This window comes from Tamandua tetradactyla, chromosome 7 (genome assembly GCF_023851605.1).
Source record: "Tamandua tetradactyla isolate mTamTet1 chromosome 7, mTamTet1.pri, whole genome shotgun sequence".
Lineage (NCBI taxonomy): Eukaryota > Metazoa > Chordata > Mammalia > Pilosa > Myrmecophagidae > Tamandua > Tamandua tetradactyla.
This window is the reverse complement of record NC_135333.1, coordinates 126,806,414-126,830,756: the sequence shown is the minus strand read 5'-3', so window position 1 is coordinate 126,830,756 and position 24,343 is coordinate 126,806,414. Positions and strand designations below refer to the sequence as shown.

General features: G+C 36.5%; 1 long non-coding RNA gene across 1 annotated transcript in view; it reads left to right on the top strand.

The window, feature by feature from the left end:
- LOC143690135 (uncharacterized) overlaps positions 1–24,343 on the top strand; it is a 66,197-nt gene that overhangs the window by 25,919 nt on the left and 15,935 nt on the right. Inside the window, exon 2 of the long non-coding RNA XR_013179001.1 lies at positions 6,411–6,440. This is a non-coding gene — a long non-coding RNA (uncharacterized LOC143690135). The remainder of the gene's footprint in view (positions 1–6,410; positions 6,441–24,343) is intronic.

Sequence of the window (24,343 nt, the reverse complement as noted above, 5' to 3'; positions counted from 1 at the left end):
CCACTGATTTTCCATTTCCCAGCAATTCAGCGTTAATGTCCAGGGCGAATTAGCTTCTTTTCCTTTTCTCAAGATTGACCCCATCCTTCCTACGCTTTATCTTCCAAGTTGCCAGCATGTCTTAGCTTCATCTGATAGTAGAGAAAAGTTAGTTTACCTTCTCATTAAGCATCCAAATTAAAACTGACATAGAATCACTTTATATAAGGTCCTTCAATTATTTCTGAGTGCCTTTGAAGGAGCTGTCTTATAAGTACTCAGGAACAAGTTCCTTAAATTTTCCACTTTAGCTTCCTCATTTTGAAGCACTTAAGTTGATAAAAACACATCAGAGAGAGGAACAGTGTGCTGTACTGAATAAGGTACTGTCACTTTATCCTGGTGATCGCTACTTAGCGAGCACTTGGAATGGATGGGCTTACCATCCTCTCCAGTACCACCACATCCCATGGAACAGGCCTTTCGCATAGTTCTCCACTGTACAACTATGATGATGCTAATCTTTTCACCAGTATTTCACTGAAAGTCTGAGGGAAAGAATACTGTAATTCAAAACCAAGAATAATGTGAAACGGATTTCTTTTCTTTTTTCAGGGTCCACAGACCCAGAACCATCCTCTGGGTCCTTCACAAATATATCCCTGAGTTGCTGGAGGTGGGGTTGGGGAGGGGATGGGAAGATGCTACCTCTCACTCAAGACTCATGCACACACACACACACTCACAAATTCAGAGACATTAATGGGAAGGCTCTTAACTTATCTATGACTCCAAATTGAGAGACTAATTAAGAGATTCCTGTTTTAGACTCATACTTCTCATTTCATTTATCTCCAACAAGGCTCTTCAGGACACTTGATAGTGAAATTATCTCACCGTTTAGAGGAAACCCTATTCTCCCACCAAAAGGATGTAGAGTCATCCTCTGGCTGTCATAGCCTAATAAGTTATAACAAAATTGTCCAAGGCAGCATATATTATGTTCTCATCTCAGTAATAACACTAAATATAGATTATTTTTAAAATCCAGTCAAATTCTGATTCACAGCCTGTCTTGTGTGGCATGAAGCTCTCACCTATAGATATCTCTTGCATTATTAAGTTTGTCCACAACTATTTGAAAACAACACACACAAGGCTACAAATATAAGCTTAATGATCTATAAATTCATACAAGAGCAAGAAACCTTTCATCCAAAAGCACAGCAAGATTTGTAAAGATGGAGCTCTGGTTAAAAAGTACACAGAACATTGTGCTTTGCCAATGAGAATATTATTTTTTAACATAAATCTTCACATTCTAGTTATTGGTTTAGTTTTCCAGGAACATGGAGAGGCACTTTATAAATAAAAAGAACATTCTTTTTATTTATAGGTACTTTTTAAAAGGTACCTTTCCTAAAAAGCAAAAGCACAATTTTCTTCAAACAGCCTTTGAATATCCTATATCTAGAAATTTTTAAAATGGCTTTCTTCTTACACACATCAAAATTTCCTAAAACGTTCAATGAGTAGGGAATCCTGGTACACAGGGTCACTTGGCCCAGTCGTTGTATAATAGATTCTTGTTCATCATCCACTGGGAAAATTTCATCTTATGTACTGGCTCTCCTCAACACACACATATCCAAAACATCACTCTTTTCACCTGTGTACCTCTAGACTAGCTTCTAGAGCCATATCTGGTATACAGAAAAGGTGCTGGGCTCATGGTAAGCTCCATACTCATTTACTCATTGCTATATTCTGAAGAGTTTCCAAAAATAACTAGTAAGTATAAACAAGTTGAAGTTCTAATTATACTCTGAAATTTATGCCACATACTATGTTTTATTTACTTGATTTCCTATAATTTCTCTTTCAATGTTTTTAATTGAATAGACAGCTTCCATTTTAATGAATGAATTTTAAAAGACAAAGTTACCCATATGACAAATCCACTTTTCTACTACAATGTCCAAATCAAGTGCTACTTCAATTTTGTATTCTTCCCTGACCTAGCTAGAAAAACAAATCTAAAGAAATTTCCACCTCTAGCTTCTCAAAAACATTTTCAAGTTGTTATTGAAATAGAGAAAAATATTCTTTCTTTATGTCTTGTCCCAATTTGAAGCTACTGTGTACCCCCCAAAACCCTCGTTCTTTAATCCTCATTCAATATTGCAGGGTGGGATCTTTTTTATTGTTTCCATGGAGATGTAACTCACCCAATTGTAGGTGGTAGTGCATTTTGATTAGGTCGTTTCCATGGAGATGTGTCTCCACCCATTCAAGGTGGGGAAGCTCACTGCAGTCCTCTAAGAGGGAACCATTTGGGAAAGAGCCAACAGAGTTCACACAGCCAGAGGTCTTTGGAGACACAGAAGGAAAACGTCCCTGGGGAAGCCTTATGAAATGAGAAGGGAAAGCTAGCAGACATCACCATGTGCCTTTCCAGCTGACAGAGGTGTTCTGGACACTTTAGCCTTTCTTGAATCAAGGTATCTTTCTCTGGATGCCTTAGTTTGGACATTTTCACAACCTTAGAACTGTAAACTTGCAACTTAACAAATTCCCTTTTTTAAAATCCATTCCTTTTCTGTTATATTGCATTCCAGCAGCTTTTACAAACTAAAGCATGCCTTTTAACAAACAGGTCACAATAACATATTTTTTTAAAGTAAAAGATGTCAAAATTTGGAGTTACCAAATTGCTACTGTTTTAGTTTTCACACTGCTATAACAAATACAACAGACTGGTTTTGGCTTAAACAACAGAAAATTATTGGCTCATGATTTCGAAGGCTAGAAGCCTGGCTTCCTCCTGGGGTCAGTACTTTCTAACTGGCTGGCAATTTTTGGGCTCTTGGTTTCCCCATCACATGCAATGTCCTCTCCTTTCTCTTCCAAGTTCTTGCTGACTTCCAGCTTGATTCTCCCGCAATAGGTTTCAATTCCACTCTGATTGAGTTGGCCACAACTTAACTAAAAATAACATCTTGAAGGGATCCTAGTTACAATGGGTTCACACCTATGGGAATGGAAGTTAAGACTAAGAACATGTTTTTTTCTCAGATACAAAACTCAATCTTCCATGGCTTAACTGTTTTGCAATCTTACTTTTGAAAAATGAAATGATAGTGTGTTTTATCCAACTGTATTATTTATTCTTACTATATAAGTTTGTAGCTTCATTTACTTTTCATTGACTATTTTGGTTATCTCAATGGATTATATTTTCCATTGAGTTGTTAACAGTGCTGTGTTTTTCTGGGGTGATTAAATAAGAGATGCAATTTTATTTTCCTGTTTCCAAAACACTTCTTTTCCTATTAAAATTCTTAACCAAAGAATTTTGCATATTCAAAAGCCTGGTGGATAGTAATATTTTAGTTTTACTCAGGCCTTTCAATTAATATAAAAGCAATTATGACATTTTTATGTGAATGGGTTTAAGCATTTCATTTTTAATCTTCTATTTAAAATTATGCTAATAAACTATGCTATCAAACATAGCAATATGTAGCACAAAAAGCTGATAAGTTTTTGAGATGCCGAAAGTTCCTTCCTACCAAAAGAATTTCTTATCCAATAACAGTCACGTATCAACACATGCTCTTTGCCAGGTCTCTCAGTATCCCGGATCACCCCAAGTTCAACTTCATACCCTCTACAACTAGTCATTCCTTTTGGTTCAGTTTAGCTTAGTTCTTGAATTATTTATTGGAAAACCGCTATATGTGCCACATACAAGATGGAAAAATGATCCCTGCTTTCAAATATCTCATTTCGGAAAATTATTCTAATGCTATTTAAATTAAACAAAAAAATTTCTCTTCTGTCGGTAGAGCTCAGAGAAGAAGTAAAGAATGAGATGTCATGTGCATGTTATTTAATGATATACAGGAGATCTCCAAATAGATATGTTGGTTTACAAAAGGATAATCATTACTTTAAAAGAATGCATACTGATATTAAATACTACAAAATTACTAGGCTGAGGTAGTAAATATCAAGTAATCTTTCATGAATGCAGATCTAGTCATGGTGTATCCCTAATAAAAATTCAATATTGGCTTTCTTGCTCCGTAAGTAAAACATAAATCCCTTAGTTTGGCATAATATGTTCTTTACCATCTGACTTATGATAGCTTACTAGCTCCATTTCTAATCATTCCCTGCATTGCATGGTCTTCCCAAACATAGAAAGTTTATATTTTGGCCACATGAAACTGTTTATATAGTGGACATGCTCTCATTTTGTATTTGCATAAGCTTTTCCCTGTGCCAGGAATCGCCTTTCTGAATTTGCCTACCTTTGCTTCCCAACCCTTCCAACTGGCCACCCAGGGCAGAGCTTAGGAAATCTCTCCTCTGTGCTCCCATGGTATCTAATGTCATTCTACTGGAACCATTTCCTTTCTTGTATAACTCCTAAAGGCAAAATATCTTGTTATTTACATCTGTATCTCTACTTAGCAGTGCCTATTATAAGGGCTCAAAAAATTAGTATTATATAGATAGACAAGTCTATCAGATAACAATTGTGTTCAATTGTGTTCAGATGACATCAATTGTGTTCAAATATACATATATTTTATTGACATATATATATACATATATATATATTGACTTTTTCAAAATTTCTCTTGGATATTGACTGCAATACACAAATAGTATTTTTAACAGTTTTACCTTCTGTGCATGTCTAAAAGTTTTCCTTATGAATTTGTTTCCTGTCACTACCAGGATAAGATTAAAGATTTATTTTTACTTTTTAAAACTTTCTCTGTATGGTTTTCTATCTATTACTTATGTTGTGTTGGTGCTATCTCTAGTGCTTCATTAGCATTGTTCCTTGTAAAAAAGTGGTCATTGGCCCCAAAGGTACACATTGGAATTAGGAAATGTCACATAGATTCTATAATGTACACAGCTTTAGAATTAGGCTCTGCCTACTTATTTTTAACAGACTGAAAATTAATTGAGAGAAAAAAGTATAGCGCTCTCAATTATGACTTACAGGAGGTACGGGAAATCTAAATGTTAATCTTGCCTTTGTGTTAATAAGAAATCTCTATTTTCCTTGAATGCACGGATCTATCTTGCACAAAAAGCAGATTTTTTCTCTTGATTTACACCAACGATAAAGTGTGCTTGCCTCTGGTAGCTTGTAAATTAAAGGGCTTTTATTGTATTCTGCCATCTTCACTTCCTCAATGTGCTTCTTGTTTGAACATTTAAATTTTAGTAAGACTTTATATACCTTCGGTTACTTTCAGTATAGCAGTTTTCCCATAATACAAGGGTTATATAATGTCTGACCATATGTTCCCTTGATGCACAACATTTAATACAAAACTCAAAGTAAACATTTCAAAAGTATTTTTGGAATCATTACCAAATGTTGATGCTACATTATAAAGACTCTATGACAACACTCCAAATGTTAAGCATTCCTGAATTGAGTTACATTTTCAGAATAACCAGAAAAGAGTTGTAGAAAGGGAACATTCTTAAACATTGTGGACTTCCTTTGTAGCGCATTCATATTTAGTTGAAGTTACTATGTCCTTAAGCCTCAAGATCATAGGGAAATTATTATTTTAGGAATGATAATGTGAATATCTTTGAATTATAAATCTTCCATTGAAAAAACGTTGGTTGTGACAGAAAAGGTTTATTCTTTAACATTGTGTTTGTACCAGATTATCGATTACATTGATGCTTCCCCATTCCATAATATTCTCCTGTAATTTAATTTGTGATTGAATTTGCACCTTTAGCAGCTGGAGTATGTTAAAGTTAGGAAATATATTATCAAAAAGAAACACAATTTAAATCATAAGGTTAGTATCCCACAAAATTTTCTTGACTTTTAATCCAGCGATCTCTAAGATGTTTGCATTTTCGCATATTTTTGTTAACTTTATTGAGTTATAATTTATAGCCAATTTAGTCTACCAATTTTAAGTGTATTGTTACCTGTCTTTTAATGAATACATGCAGTCACATAACCGCCATCACAATTATGCTAGTAAACACTTCTACCATCTCCCCAAATTCCTCCATACACATTTGCAACAAATCCTCTTCCCCTCACTCTAGCCTCTGATAATTACTAATCTGTTTTCTTTCATTATAGTTTAGCCTTTTCTAGAATTTCATATGGACAGAATTTAAAATAGATAGTCTTTTGCCTTTGATATCTTTAATTTCTTGAGATTCATTCATATTGTTGCGTGTGCCAGTAGTTTGCTCTTTTTAGGGCTAAGTCGTATTTCATTGAATGAATATAACATAATTTGTTTATGCATTCACAAGCTGATGGATATTTGCACTTGTTTCTGGTTCTTGGATTTTGTAAGTAAAGCTGATATGAATATTTGAATAAAAGTATTAGTTTGAGAATATGCTTTTATTCCTTTCAGATAAACAAGGTTGGATTGCCAAATCCCATGGTAAGTTTATGTTTAACTTTATTAGATATAGTATCATTTTGCATTAATGCTTGCAATGTATGAATGAATGTTCTAGTTGCTCCATATTCTCACCAATACTGCCCAAATTTAACTATAGATCAAATGTAATCTTAATAAAAATTAGAGCAGGTTTTTTAAAAATGAAAATTTGACAAACTGATTCTGAAATTTATATGACAATGCAAAGGAAATGTACTAGAAAAAACAACTTTGAAAACATTAAACAAAGTTGAGGAACATATACTATCTGATTTCAAAGATTATGAAGTTTCAGTAAACAAAGCATTGTGCTATTTGTGTAAAGATTATTGATTAACAGATCAATGGAAATGAATAGGGAATCCAGAAATAGACCCAAAAAAATATGATCAATTGATTTGTAAAAGTTTTTTTATGTAAACATTTTTTAAATTGTGAAATATAATGTATATACAAAAAACCAATTAATTTCCAAGTACATTTAATGAGTAGTTATAGAACAGATTTTAAAGTTTGGAATGGGTTACAATTCCATGATTTTTCATTTTTTTTTCTAGCTGCTCCAAGGCACTGGAGACCAACAGAAATATCAATATAATGATTCAGCAGACATACTCATTTGTTAAATCCTATCTTCTCTGTCATACTCCTCCTTCTCTTTAAATAACATATATACATAAAAGCAATACATTTCAAAGTACATTGCAACAATTAGTTATAGAACAGATTTCAGAGTTTGGTATGGGTTGCAATTCCACAATTTTAGGTTTTTACTTCTAGCTGCTCTAAGGTACTGAAGACTAAAAGAAATATCAGTATATCATACTCCTTTGTTAAACCTGACCTTCTCTGTATAACTCCACCATCACCTTTGATCTTTCTCCCACTCTTTAGGGGTATTTGCGCTATGCCCTTTCTAACATTTTCAAGTTGGAAGGGGCTGTTGATAATATGGGATAGTGGTCAATTGATTTTTGACAAATATTGCAAGTCAAGTCTATGAAGGAAGGATAAACTTTTGAACAAACAATTCTGGAAGACATGGATAGAACTCTGAAATTTCTTGAACAAAACAGGAAAAAATCATAATGACCTTGGATTTGGAAAGTTTCTTTAATGTGGCACCAAAAGCAAAAACTACATCAAAAATCAATAAATTGGACCTCATGAGAATTTAAAATGTTACTCAACAGACACCATTCCAAAAAAAACGTAAAGGCAAGCTACCAATTGGGAGAAAATATGTACAAACATATATCTGATGAAGGATGCATATACAAAATATATAAATAACTCTTACAACTCAATAAGAATATAGACAACCAAATGCAAAAAAAAATTTTGAGAAATGTAAATATATATGCCTTGGTATCAAAGAAGGTATATTTTAGGCAAATAATCATATGAAAAGATGTTCACCATCATCAGTTATTAGGGAAATGCATATTAAAACTACAAAGAGACTATTTTGGGTATTAAACTACCCCCTTTATATAACCAATATATATATTAGCTAGGGTTCTCTAGAGAAACAGAATCAACAGGAAACACTTGCAAATATAAGGTTTATAAAATCGTCTCACATAACTGTAGGAAGGCACAGTCCAAAATCTGCAGGGCAGGCTGTGAAGCCGACAACTCAGATGGAGGGTCTGGATGAACTCCACAGGAGAGGCTATCCGGCCAAAGCAGGAAGAGAGCCTGTCTCTTCTGAATCCTCCTTGAAAGGCTTCCAGTGATTAGATTGAGCATCACTCATTGCAGAAGACACTCCCCTTGGCCGATTACAAATGAAATCAGCTGTGGATGCAGCTGATGTGATCATGATTTAATTCTATGAAATGTCCTCATGGTAGCAAACAGGCCAGCACTTGCTCAACCAGAAAAACAGGTACCACCACTTGGCCAAGCTGACACATGAACCTGACCATGACACAATAAAATGGCTAAAATCAAAGACCAACAATACCAAAATTTAGATCAGAGCATTTGGAGCAACTGGAAACAATGATTCACTAATATGTTAATAGTTAACATAAACCTACCTTATGACCCAAGGGTTTTACCCAAGAGAAATAAAAGTGATCACCCATAAACAAAAATTCTACATACAGACTTTCATAGCAGTTTTATATTTAATAGTTAAGAAATTGTAAATAGCACAAATGTGCAACAACAGATGAATGGATAAAAAATTGCCCTTCAACCATGCAACCCTTCAACCATGAAATATTACTTAACAATAAAACTCTATTTTTAAAGTTAATTAAAAAATTGCCCTTCAACCATGAAATATTACTTAACAATAAAACAATAAAAGGATTAACTAGTTATACTATTGGTTTTTTTTGAAACAATATAGATCAATTCCCAAATAATCATGCTGTGTAGAAGAAATCAGATAAAAGAGGGCCTGCTGAATACATTGATATAATTTTTTAGAAAAACTAAATCAAACTATCGTAACAAAAAGCAGATCAGTGATGGGTTGAGAATGACCTGTGGAGAGAAGCAGGAAGGAGGGATTATTAATGAGCACAAGGAAACTTTTGGACTTGATGGTTGTGTTCATTTTTTTTAATTTTGTTGATATCAAAATGTATCAAATTGTACTCTTTAAATACATGTAACTTGCTGTACGATAACTATACCTCAATAAAGCTATTACATTTTTCTCTTAATTGGGGCAACAGAAGATTATTTTGACTTCTAGTAATATGAAAAAGAATAATGCAATAATATGCCCTATTAAAACCTCCCCACTACATTCTCTAGAGATTCTGAAATTTCCCTCTAGAGTTTTTATTGATTATTTGCTATGATTTTTCTGCTTTGTTTTGTTTTAAGGAATACAACACATGGTTAAATTAAATGTCTCCTTCATGTATTTTTTAATTTGTTTTGTAAGTTAAGCTAATTATTTAGGCAAGGAATTTTTCACTCTTTTGAATTTCCTTGAATATATGGATTTCATATGAGTTTAAACTGATAAATTAAACACCTAAAACAAATGTATTGGTTATTTGACAAAACAAACGTATGGGTCTGCTTGCTTAATTGATTTTCTTCTTGGATAGAAGCCTTAAAGAACAAGACTGAGTCTCCTGCTGTATCTAAAATTGGTGAGAACAAGAAGACAGAGCATATCACCTTTCTTACCAGACGGTAGACTATCCATTTGGCATCTTGCCTGGAAAGTTGCAAACTCAATTAAATGCACATATGGCCCGTAGCAATAAGCATTCATCTTTGCTGAGACTCATCCCTCTATGGCATTTCCAAACCATGGTGATGCTATAAATCTTTTCCATAGGAAGAATTGTATCTGTCTATTTAATAATTTCAGATTGCAAATTTCTGTCTACCACAAAAGTAATCATGGAAATACACTAAGTAGAATATCAGTTCAAATCATCAGAGTGTGCTTTTGCTACTGAGGTGCATTTTATTTAAGAAATAAGGTTTGGAGATATCTAACCTTAATGAGAAATAGTGGTAGAATTAATAAATCTCCCAATATTCCCTGAAGCAGCTGCTCTCCCTTGAAATAATGAGCATATGGTTTCATCATATTTTATTGATTTGATCCCTTTCAGCTAAAGAAATATTTCAATAGAATGCAAACAACTTTCACAGTTTCTGCACTTTTCTCAAGCCCTCTCTTTTCTTGGCTAAACAGAAAGCTGATGAGCATACAAATGAAAAGGACAAAGGCAATATTGGATTTCTTCACCAACGACAAGAAAAAAGGGAGGGTAAAAGTCCATGAACTATCTTTATTTCTGAGCTGTCCATCTAAACATTTACTAGATTTGAAAAATCAAAATGGGATGGACTATAAAGTTAATGGTAAAATAGAGTCCCAATGTCTGGCATAGACACAGCAATGCCAGAGTCTGAGCCAATGATGTTTATACTAAAAAGTCAGAAAGAGTCTGAAATTTCTTGAAATGTGTGAACAGAGTTGATACAAGTAACTTAGCATCAAATACAGTAAAGCATCATGGAGGGCTAGATTGAGTTTTAATTGGATGGGTAAGAGTTGGGGCCCATTAGAAAAAAACAAACAAGCCCAGAAAGGATGGAAAGAAATTGGGTATATGACATAAAAAGGGGGTGTGATAATGAAGCCTAAGATTGGATGGGAAGCAGCAGAGTGAATGGAAAAAGAAATTAGGTCACCATCAGAGGCAATATACAGATAATTTCCAAGGCGGTGAACTGAGCTATTTAATATTTACAGCAAAATTTTGTGTTTTAACTAATACCCTGTCAACAGTCCCATTTTAGAATACTTCCCTCCTAGAGTTGTATAATTTCATTGAACAAAACTATTTTTTAATTAAAAATTTTCTCATTCTGCTGCAATAGGGCAGTCTTCTTCTGCATAAAGGACTCCAGCAGGTGTGCTCTAATAATTAGATTGTTGATTAAAATATATATTGTTGGTCCCAACCTCAGAGAAACAGATTCAGTAGATGTGGGTGTGGGAAAAGAATAAGGATTTTAATGAGTCCTCCAAAAAGTTCAGGAATGAAAAGAATTCTTTCCTTCTGTTCTTCCTGCTGTGTGGTACCCCAATCTCACAGTAGGCCACACTGGGATCCACCGCCAGACTGAGAATAAAAATCCTCTCTCTTCGTGAGTTAGGTTGAAAGTGAAAGTTGGAAAAACATATTCCATGCAAACAGCAACCAGAAAAGAGCTGGGGTAGCTATACTAATATCAGAAAAAAATTAGGCTTTAAATGGAAAACAGTTATAGGAGACCAAGAAGCATACTATCTATTAGATACCAAGAAAAAATAACAATCATAAATATTTATTCACCTAACCAGGATGCCCCAAAATACATGAGGCAAACACTGGCAATACTGAAGGGAGAAATAGACATCTCTATGATAATAGTTGGAAATTTCAAAACACCACTCTCTTCAATAGATACAACACCTAGACAGAATCAATAAGGAAACAGAGAATGTGAATTAAGTGATAAATGAAATAGGCTTAACTGAAATATATAGAACACTGTGCCCCCAAATAGCAGGATATACATTCTTCACAACTGCTCATGGATCATTCTCCAGAATAGACCACATGTTGGGTCACAAAACAAGTCTTGATAAATATTTAAAACACGGAAAGTGTACAAAGCATTCTCTCCAACCATAATGGAAGGAAGCTGGACATCAATAACGAGCAGAAATTACACAAACCAGAAAATACACAAATATACGGAAGTTAAACAACACACTCTTAAACAATTAGGGTCAAAGAAGAAATTGCAAGAGAAATCAGTAAATATCTGGAGATGAATGAAATTGAGAATACTACATATCAAAACATATAAGATGCAGAAAAGGCAGTGCTGAAAGGGAAATTTATAGCCCTAAATGTCTACATTTAAAAAGAAGAACGAGCTAAAATCCAAGACCTAACTGCATAACAGGAAGCACTAGAAAAAGAACAGTAAACTAATCCCAAGGGAAGTAGAAGGAAAGAAATAATAAATATTAAAGCAGAAATAAATGAAATTGAGAACATGAAAACAATAAAGGTAATCAACAAAACCAAAAGTTGTTCTTTGAGATGATCAATAAAATTGGCAAACCATTAGCTAGACTGATAAAGAAAAAGAGAGAGAAAAATGCAAATAAATAAAGTCAGAAATGAGAGGGGGGCATTAATATTGACAGTACAGAAATAAAAAAAGAATCATGAGGATGCTATGAACAACTATATGCCAACTTAGATGAAATGGACAAATTCCTAGAAACACATGAAGAATGCACAGTTTTTCTAGAAGAAGTAGAAGGCCACATTAGACCAATTACAAGTAAAGAGATTGAATCAGTCAAAAAACCCAGGACCAGAAAGCTTCACAGAGGAATCACTTCAAAAGAAATTAATATCAATCCTGCTCAAACACTTCCAAAAAATTGAAGAGGAAGGAACACTACCTAACTTACTCTATGAAGCCAGCATCACACTAATAACAAAGCCAGATAAAGATACTACAAGAAAAAAAAGTTACAGACCAATTTCCCTAATGAATATAATGCAAAAATACTCCACAAAATATTTTTAAATAGAATCTACCAGCACACCAAAAGAATTATACAACATGATCCAGTGGGTTTTAGTCAATACATGCAGGGTGATTCAATGCAAGAAAATCAATGCAATACACCACATTAACAAATTGAAGGGCAAAAAAAACCACACACGATCACCTCCATTGACACAGAAAATGCATTTGAAAAAAAAAAAATCCAGTATACTTTCTTGATAAAAAAACATTTCAAAAGATAGGAATACAAGAAAACTTCCTCAACATGATAAAGGGTATATATGAAAAGTGCAAAGCTAACATTATTCTCAATGGCAAAAGAATAAAAGCTTTCATTCTAAGATCTGGAAAAAGACAAAGATGCTCTCTGTCACCACAGTTATTCAGCATCATACTAGAAATTCTAGTTAGAACAGTTAGGCAAGAAAAAGAAATAAAAACATCCAAATTGGAAACAAAAAGTAAAAGTTTCAGTACTTGCAGATGACACGATCCTATATAGAGAAAATCCTGAAAAATCTATAACAAAGCTACTAGACATGATACATGAATTCAGAAAACTGGTGGAATATAAATCAATGCACAAAAATATAGTGTTTCTAGGGCAGGCCACGGTGGCTCAGCAGGTAAGAGTGCTTGCCTGCCATGCCTGAGGACCCAGGTTCGATTCCCGGTGCCTGCCCATGTAAAAATATATATATAGTGTTTCTATACACTAATAATGAGCAATCTGAGGAGGAAATCAAGAAGAAAAATTAAATTTACAATAGCAACTAGAAGAATCAAGTATCTATGAATAAGTTCAAACCTGTACACAGAAAACTACAAACATTGCTAAAAGAAATCAAAGTAAGCCTGTGATTGGAAGAGCATTCCATGTTCATGACTGGAAGACTAAATATCATTAAGATGTCAATTCTACACAAATGCCTTCCAGATTCAATGAAATCCCAATCAAAATTCCAACAGCCTACTTTGCAGAAATGGAAAAGCCAATTGTCAATTTTTTTTTAAGGGTAGGGAGTCCAAACAGACAAAAACATCTTTAAAAAGTAGATAGAAGTGGGAGGACTTTCTGACTTTAAAGCATATTACAAAGCCACAGCGGTCAAAACAGCTTTGTATTGGCATAAAGATAGATAAATTGACCAATGGAGCAAATTGAGAGTTGAGAAATAGACCCTCATATCTATTGTCAATTGAATTTTGACAAACCTACCAAATACACTTAACTGGGACAAGACAGTCTCTTCAACAAATGATGCTGGGGGAACTGGATACCCATATCTAAAAGAATGAAAAAGGAATCTTAGTTCACATCTTATACAAAAATTAACTCAAAATGGATCAAAAATCTAAACATTAGAGCTAGGGCCATAAAAATCCTAAAAGAAAATGTAGAGAAACATTTTAAAGATCTTGTGGTACATAATAGTTTCTTAGACCTTAGATCCAAAGCACAAGCAATGAAAGAAATAATAGAAAATGGGACCTCCTCAAAATTAAAAACGTTTTGCATCAAAAGATTTTTGCCTAGAAAATGAAAAGACAGCTTACTCAATGGTAGAAGATATTTGGAAGCCACATGTCTGAAAAGGGTTTATTATGTAGGATATAAAATATAAAATCCTATGACTCAACAATATGAAGACAAACAGTCCAACTTAAAAAATGGGCAAAAGACTTGAATAGACATTTTTCCAAAGAGGAAATACAAATGACTAAAAAGTGCATGACAAAATGCTCAACATCGCTAGCTATTAGGGAAATACAAAATCAAAACCACAATGATATATTATTTCACACCTACTTGAATGACCGCTATTTAAAAAAACAAAACTACAAGTGTTGGAAAGGATATGGAGAAATAGGAACACTCATTTGCTGCTGGTGGGAATGTAAAATGGTACAACCACTGTGGAAGACAGTTTGGCAGTTCCTTGGGAAGTTAAGTATAGAATTGCCATATAACTGGGCAACCCAGCTACTAGATATATACCCAGAAGAACTGAAAGCAGGGACACAAACAGACATTTGCACATTAAAGTTCATAGGGCATTATTCACATTTGCAAAAAAAAAAAGATGGAAGCAACCCAAGTGTCCTTCAACTGATAAATGGATATACAAAATGTGGTATATACATATGATGACATGATTCAGCATTAAAAAGGAGTGAAGTTCTGAAGCACATGTATGCATGGATAAACTTTCAGGACATTATGTTGAGTGAAATAAGCCAGACACAAAAGAACAAATATAGTATGATCTCACTAATAGGTTTAATTATAATAAGTTAACTCATAGAGTTAAGATCTTGAATTCAGGTTATCAAGAGATAGAATTAAGGTAGAGAATGGGGAGCTGATGCTTAAACTATGCATGATTTTTAATATGGTTGATTGTAAATGTTTGGAGATAGAAAGAAATGACGGTAGCACATTATTGTGAGTGTAATTAACAGCGCTGAATTATGCGTGTGATTGTGGTTGAAAAAGGAAGTTTAGGAGCATGTATGTCACTAAAAAGAAAGCTAGAAGATAAAACACGAGTCTTGGAGGAACTTTTTTGAACAACAATTGTGATTAATAGTATAAATATAAGAATGTTCGCCTATGAAGTAGAACAAATGTACGTCACTACTACAAGCTGTTAATAGACAGGTGGTACATGGAATAAAAATGCAAACTGTGGACTATAGTTAACAATTGTATCACATCAATGCTAAGTGTAAATAATATAGAGGTATAAGGTGTATAGGATTTTTCTTTTTTGAGTGTGAAAATGTTCTAAAATTGATTGTGATGATGAATACACAACTCTGTGAATTTACTGTGAGCCATTGATGATATTCTTGATGGATTGTATGGTGTATGAATGTATCTCAATAAAATGGCTTTAATATAAAAGAAAGAAAGAAAACCAAAAAGAGTCCAAAAAAAAGGTAATATAACCCATTTTGGTTATTTGAGAGTTTCTGGTTTTATGTATTTATATATATATATATTTAGGCAATTAGCTAACATCCAAAGGGAACACATAGATGCAACAGTGACAATGAGATTTAAAAAAGGAATCAAAAGCCATCTTGCATGCTAATTTTTGTTTTCAAAATCTGGAAAATTGTTTCATACTTTTGAAAAATCAGTTATTTAAGGTGTGCACATTCTAAGGAAAAGTAGTTGGAAAGAGAGCTATGCACTGAAACACAGAAGAAACGAAACATCAATTTTTTTATATTTAATGTGTAAAAAATCAAATGGGATTTGCAATATTTTTATTGCTTTTTGGAGGCAGAAAAGAAAGATAAAATGCTGGCTGTGCATGATATGTTGATTTAAAAGAGGGAGAATAAGTCTAATTGTGATAAAAAATTGTGAAGAAAATACTTTATTTATAAAATTTGTTTATTTGTTTGTTTTTGCATGGGCAGGCACCAGGAATCAACCCAGGTCTCTGGGATGGCAGGTTTATAAAGCATTTTTGTATATGTTTTCTAATTCTCATTCCAAGTTCTTCTGCCATACAAGGCCCAGAATTTATGCACAATGCAGTATTATTCACCCATTAAGGGCCACCCAACATGACAAGGACGTAGTCTATCAAACTTACTCTTTTTTTTAAATGTATAGGCAAGTCACTATTTTTATTTTCGTTTAAGCCAAGCATGCTGTGGGCTAAAAATTATTTAGACAAGATATATGATGCACATTTTGTATGGTGATATAAATTTCAGAGCATAAAGTATAACCATATCCTCTCTCTATTATAATCTGAAATACAGAATTTGCAGACAAAATAGCTCCTGCATCAAAATCAAAATTATTAAGGTAATTGTTTAAATCATTTTTTAAATCATTTTAATGGTTGTGGTGCAGCCAATTTTCTTCATTAAGTACCTATAGGCATTCAGCACACTCTTACAGTTACTTGAATATGACAAGAATGAGGTACTAAGTAAATAAGATTATGTAAATTCAAACACTCATAATCAAACATTATGATTTAAACATAAACCAAAAATCAATTTTGAGAATGTATTTTTTTGTTTGTTTTTTGTTTTTTTTATATACATGGGCAGGCACCGGGAATCGAACCTGGGTCCTCGGGCATAAGCAGGCAAGCACTCTTACCTGCTGAGCCACGGTGGCCCACCCTGAGAATGTATTTTTAAAATATCCTCTCGAATCATTGTTAACACACTTTCTTCTTTTAATACAGCATATTCCAGTAATAATTTTCTGTGCTTCCATAGATCTTTCTATTGGCCTTCAATCACCTTCTTTCTCAATATAGGTCTTTGCAATAACCCATGCCATTTGCCTGGCTAAGTACTTATCTCCAGCAAACTTTATAGTTTCTTCATTGTTCTGCTTTGCAAACTTGTTTACTGCCTCAGGTAGACTCACTTGTGCTTTCCCTTCTCTAGCCTTTTCTTTGTTATTTTGTGTTTTGCTCCCAGTGATGTTTCCCCACTAGAGGGTTTCTTATGGTATCTTTCTTTGTCGTTTTCCATGTTTCCATTTTGGTGGATTTTTCCTGGTCAAACAACCTATCCTGTACTCTAGATATTGGGCTGGTTTCCTTTCTTCCTTGATTTCTTTCTGAAGATTGAACACTTACTTCTCATTTTCTCCTTTCTTTGTATTTATCATTGCTTGCTTCTTATTTTCCCTATCTTTCTATTTATCATTTCTCTCATGTCTTTTCTTCCTAACTGTGATGATTAGGTTCTGGTGTCAACTTAGCCAGATGATGGTGTTCAGTCATCTGGTCAGGCAAGCACTGGCCTAACCACTACTGCAAGAATATTTTGTGGCTTGTTGATAAACTAGAAGACAGGTTATTAAATCATCAGTCAGTTGATTGCATCAGAGGTTGATTACATCTACAACAACTAAGGCATGTCTCCCACAATGAGTCAATCCAATTAGTTGAAGGTTTTTCAGGAAAGAAAGAGACTTTCACTGCTTCTTGAGCCAGCAAGCCTCTTCTCTGGAGTTTGACCAGATCCTTCATTGGAACTGCCAGCTTCATAGCCTGCCCTACGGATTTTGAACTCTTCCATTCCCACAGTTGCATGAGACACCTTTATAAATCTCATATTTACAGCTCTCTCCTGTTGCTTCTGTTTCATTAGAGAATGCTGAATAACCACAGCTTGTTACCAGGAGTTGAGAAACAGAATCTTAAAAAAGGATTTTTACAATTGGTGGTTTATTCTCATTAGACTCAGAGGCACTACTGACTCTGTTTCCAATAATCAAGATGACACTGACAATTCGTGGGGTGAGTTGGCAAAGGAGATACTCAAAATATCACCATTAGATTCTGCTAACTGTACACTTATACAAAGCCAAGTTCTGGGTGAGAATGTTTTTGACACCTTTATGGAGTTAGGCAGAATTAAGAGGTATAATGAAGTTGGCCGGTTGTTGTTAGATATGCTGGATATAGTGATGAGGGACAGGGATGAGCTGAAGGCTTCAAATTTGAAACTTCAGCATTGTATGAATGATGTAAAAGTTTCTATGCGAGCCCTGAAAGAAAATGTTATTTCCTGTGGTCGCAGACTGGAGATCTCGGAAAACCAGACACAAAGCCTCATTATGCAAGCGGCAGATTTAAAATGTAAACTAAAATCTCACCCTGCATGGTGTCTGCTGTTAAAGCAAGGGCTTTGATTGTAAAAGAATGGGATCCTGAAACGTGGGACGCTGATATATAGCTTGATAATAAAGAGGAGACAGGATCTCTGGAACATGCTGAGCCTTTGCTAGATAGATCTGTAATAGACTGCCCTGAGGAAAGAGCTTCACAACCTCCAGCCTGCCTTAAGTAAGCGGCTTCCTAGTCTCCAGTCTCATGGGAGGAGTCTGCCATCCAACCTCCAACTAGCCCTGCACTCCCTGCTCCCCTGTAACCACCTCGTCTGTGGAAACATCCCTCGCTCCTCTGTCTGGAGCAACTAATCTGTTTTATCTAGTGAAACTGCAATGAAAATGCCCTGAAGTAATTAGCTTGAAAGATACTTCTAATTTCTTTCTGGACCCACCCCCAACAACCCTCCTTACTTCAACTATAAGTAAAGTCCCAACAGGTCCCGAAAGTTGAGGTACAAAGTGTGACCCATGAGGAGGTATGCTATACTTCAAAACAACTACATGAGTTTCCCAATCTATATAAATGGAAATCAGGGGAATTTGTGTCAAAATGGATATTAAGGGTGTGGGATAAACGTGGAAGGAATATGAAGTTGGATCAAGCTGAAGTTTATTGATATGGACACACTAAGCAAACATTCTGCATTCAGTAATATACCTCGAGGGGCCAGAAAGGACATTAACAGTTCGAATGGTTGGCTGAAACATGGATCAAAAGGTGGCCAACATTACTAAGGTCAACATGACAGAACTGCTATGGTACAATGTAGATGAAGGAATCCAGAGGCTTAGAGAGATGGGAATGGTAGAGTGGATTTTTCATGGAAGACCTCCTCAAACACCCCAGGAATGTCAAGAGGATACATTTTTCAACCGAGCCTTGAGAAATAAATTTGTGAGACTAGCTTCATCATCCCTGAAGAGATCTGTATTTCCCATTACATTTAGGTCAGATATTACCGTGGAGACTGCTGTCACTGAGCTGGAATCTGTAAATACAATGAGGATGATCAGACCCTAAGTTGGTAGAAGCCATAGGGAGACAGTTAATGATCATAGACAACATGGGCATGGCCACCATAATGGACAACAGACCTAAAGCAGCAGTCAGAATAATCTGACTCACAGAGACTTGTGGCATTGGATAGTAGAACATGGCGTAACTAGAATTAAACTAGATGGGCTGTCTACTAAATTCTTGTTTGAGGTGTATAAGCAGAATTCTAGGTCAAGTGAACAGAAGTCTAACTTGAATTACAAAAATGGAGAATCATGGCCACTTAATCAATTGCCAGACTTGAGGCAGTTTGCATATCCAGAGCTCCTAGAATGAGGGGAAGGCTGGGTATCTTTGGGGAAGGACACATTTACGCTGCCCAATATTTACACTTTTAAAGTCTTCCTCCAGCCTTTCCCAAGGATACCTATAGCCTTTTACTAGGGTATCTGTACATTGGGGAAAAGGAAATGATCAGTTATTTCAGGGATTATTAGACACTGGCTCAGAAGTGACCCTAATTCCAGGAGACCCAAAACATCACTCTGATCCACCAGTCAGAGTAGGGGCTTATGTAGGTCAGGTAATCAATGGAGTTTTAGCTCAGTTCTGTCTCACAATGGGTCCACTGGGTCCCTGAATCCATTCTGTGGGCATTTTCCCAATTCCAGAATGGATAATTGGAATTGACATACTCAGCAACTGGCAGAATCCCCACATTGGTTCTCTGACTTATGGAGCGAGGGCTAGTAAGGCAGAAAAGGCTACTAGAACTGCCCCTACCCAGCAAAACAGTGAATCAAAAGCAATGGTGCGGGCAAGCCACAGTGGCTCAGCAGGTAGAGTTCTCACCTGCCATGCTGGAGACCCAAGTTTGATTCCCGTTACCTGCCCAAGCAAGAAATATATAATAATAATTTATATATTTTATAAATTAATAATAATAATAAATGGTACAAAAAACAATACTGCATTTCTGGAGGGATTGCACAGATTACTGCCTCTCTTAAGGATTTGAAGGATGCAGGGGGATAACTCCCACCACATCCCCATTCAACTCTCCTATTTGACCTGTGCAAAAAAACAGATAGGTCTTGGAAGATGACTGTGGATTATCATAAACTTAACCAGGTGGCGATGCCAATGCAGCTGCTATCCGAGATGTGGTATCATTGCTTGAGCAAATCAACACATTGCTTGGTACCTGGTATGCAGCTATTGATTTGGCAAGTGATTTTTTCCCAATAGCTGTTAGAAAAGACCACCAGAAACAGTTTGCATTCAGCTGGCAAGGGTAGCAGTATGCCTTCAGTGTCCTACCTCAGGGGTTTATCAACTCTCCAGTCTTATGTCACAATCTTGTCCACAGGGACCTTGATTGTTTCTCCCTCCCATAAGACATCAAACTGGCCCATTATATTGATGATATCATGCTGATTGGACCTAATAAGCAAGAAGTAGCAACTACTCTACACTTAATGGTAAGACATTTGTGAGTCAGGGGATGAAAGATAAATCCAACAAAACTACAGGACCCTTCCACCTCAGTGAAATTTCTAGTGTCCAGTAGAGTGTGGCATATTGAGATATCCCTTCTAAGGTGAATAAGCTGTTGCATCTGACCCCTTCTAAGACCAAAAAAGAGGCAGAATGACAAATTGGCCTCTTTGGATTTTGGAGACAACATATTCCTCATTTTAGTGTGCTACTCAGGCCTAGTTACCTAGTGACCAGAAAAGCTGCTAGCTTTGAGTGGGGACCAGAACAAGAGGAGGTTCTGTGATAGGTCCAGGCTGCTGTGCAAGCTGCTCTGCCACTTGGGCCATATGATCCAACAGAGCCAATGGTGTTAGAAGTGTCAGTGGCAAATAGGGACAGTATCTGGAGCCTTTGACAGCCCCTATAGGAGAATCACAATGCAGACATTAGCATTTTGGAGCAAAGACTTAACATCTACAACAGATTACTACTCTCCTTTTGAGAAACAGCTTTTAGCCTACTACTAGGCCTTAGTAGAGAGTGAATGGTTAACCATAGACCACCAAGTTACCATGACTCATGAGTTGCCCATCATGAGCTGGGTATTATTTGACCCACCAAACCATAAATTGAGTGTGCACAGCAGTACTCGATCATAAAATGAAAATAGTATATTGGAGATAGGGCTCAAGCAGGTCCAGAAGGCACAAGTAAGTTACATGAGGAAGTGGTCCAAATGTACATAGATCCCTCTCCTGCCACATTACCTTCTCTTTCCCAGACCAGAGCCATGGCCTCTTGGGGAGTTCCTTACAGTTAGTTGACTGAGAAACAGAAAACTTAGGCCTGCTTTACAGATGGTTCTGCACTATATGCAAGTACTACCTGGAAATGGACAGCTGCAGCACTACAACCCTAGTCTGAGTTATTCTTAAAGGACAGTGGTGAGGAAATATCCTCCCAGTGAGCAGAACTTTGAGCAGTGTACCTGGTTTTTCATTTTGCTTGGAAGAACTGGCCAGAGGTGCATTTGTATACTGACTCATGGGCTGTTGCTAATGGTTGTTGTATGGTTTGGGACTTGGAAGGAGCATGATTGGAAAATTGGTGACAAAGAGGTCTGGGGAAGGGTTATTTGGATAGACCTTTCCAAGTGGGCAAAGAACATGAAGATATTTGTGCCCCATGTGAATGCCCACCAAAGGATGACTTCAGCAGAGGATGGTTTTACCAATCAAGTGGAAAAATGACCCATCCTGTGGATACAATGAATTCTCTTTCCTCAGACGCTCCTGCCATTTCCTTATGGGCTCATGAACAAAGTGGTCATAGTGGTAAGGATGGAGGTTATGCATGCGCTCAGCCACATGGACTTCCACTCACCAAGGCCAACCTGCCTATGGCCACTGCTGAATGCCCAATCTTCCAGCAGCAGAGACCCATACTCAGCCCCTGATATGGCCCCATTCCCCGAAGTGAGCAGCCTGCTACCTGGTGGTAGGTTGATTACATTGGACCACTTTCTTCATAGAAGGGACAGCAATTTATTCTCACTGGAATAGACACATACTCCAAATATGAGTGTGCATTCCCTACATGCAATGCTTCTGCAAAACCTATCATATGTGGATTTACAGAATGCCTTGTCCACTGTCACGGTATTCCACACAGCATTGCATCTGATCAAGGAATACATTTCACAGCAAATGAAGTTCAGGAAGGGGCACATGCTCATGAAATTCTCTGGTCTTACCATGTTCCCCATCATCCAGAGGAAGCTGGGTTGATACAACAATGAAATGGCCTTTTGAAGACCCAATTACAGTGCTGCTAGGCAGCAAGAACTTAAAGGGCTGGGGCAGTGTTTTCCGGGGGGCTATGATGCTTTGAATCAGTGTCCACTCTGTGATTCTGTTTCTTCCATTGCCAGGATTCATGGTTCCAGGAATCAAGGGGTGGCAATGGGAGTGGCACAATTCACAATTACCCCTAGTGATCCACTAGGAAAATTTTTGTTTCTTGTCCCTAAAACCTTAAACTCTGCTGATCTACAGGTCTTAGTTCCAAAAGAAGGAGTGCTCCTTCCAGGAGACACAATGATTCTTTTTAATGGAAATTAAGACTACAACCTGGCCACTTTGGGCTTCTCATGCCACTGAATCAACAGTCATGAAAGGGGATTACTGTTCTGCTAGGGTGATTGTTCCTGACTATCAAGGGGAAATAGGCCTACAACTACACAATGGAGGTTAAGAAGGGTTTTCCTGGAATAGGAAAAAGGATCCTGGAGATCTCTTAGGGTGTCTCTTAGTACTACCATGCCCTGTGATTAAAGTCAATGGAAAATTGCAGCAATCCAATGCAGGTAGGACTATCGATGGCTCAGAAACTTCAAGAATGAAGGTCTGGGTCACCCCACCTGGCAAAGAACCATGGCCACCTGAAGTGCTTGCTCAGCGTAAAGGGAACATGGAATGAGTAGACCAAAAAGTAGTGATAAATATGAACTATGACCACGTGAGCAGTTACAGAAACAAAGACTGTGTTTGTATGAATATTTCTCCCTGTTTTGTTATGAGTATGTTTGCATTTCAACACAGCAAGGTAGGTTTGCAATGATCCCATAGAATGCAAATGATACCCCCTTTCTCCTTTAGCTACTAGGACACTATAATCACTACTGTAGCACCGTAGGGCATTGGCTCCAGGTGCCGCAAAGAAGCCTTCACTTATGATCTCTCTGGAAGGTAGGCAGGAAAAATCCAGAATTTTGAAAGGTTAAGGATTTCAGATTTTGCTTCATGCATCCATCCTTGGGCACACACACATATACACACAGTGCATGGCAAGCCTGACTTAATCCAGTGAAGGGTGGGTCTGGTGTCTAGTGTACCAAGCAAGCCCTGTGCCCTAGGATTAAAAGGTTGGAAACAGGAATCCTTTATTACATACATAGATAACTCTCAAATAACCTTGGCTTCTTCTCTTGACGTTTAAACCGGCCTAGCCTCTCCTAATCTTTCTGCACCATCTCCCCATTTAAACTAATTTCCAAGCTCCCAGTAGGAGATCAAGTCATGGGGTGACCCAATTAAAACCTAGTCTCCCATGAAAGGGAGGGATTTCAAGGGGACACTATGGCAGAAAAGCCAGCTCTAATTGGCAAAAACGAGATAGTTCAAACAGTTGCTCTTTGTGGTGATAAATCCACAACAATAAAAAAGTATTCCTGCTGTGCAGACCTGGAACTGCTGCTAGACTTTACTTTGAGATTGCTTATGTACCTGAGAACACGAGTAAAATATACAAAAATACAAAACCAGATATCTATATTAAGAAAAAGAGTTAAAATGTGCAAAATATACAATTTGCATACAGCTAGTGCAGTTGGCATCCTGGAGGAAGTGGGACCCAAGGTGCATTTATTCAAGGGTGCAAATAAATAAAATTGTATTGGCCCAGATGGGGCAGGAGTGAGCTTAGGAGCAGGAGGTCTGCAGCTCTCCCACCTACCACCCCTTTTGTCTATCATCACAATCCACTGCTTGGGATAGTCTCCAGTATCCTGTCCCAAGAGGGGGTTATGAGGAGAAAGACATGGAAAAACCCTGCCCTACCCCTGAGAGAATCCTTCCCACTTCTTCTGGGTTAGGTCCATCAATCTGCTCTCATACTGAATATTTTCAGTCTGCCATG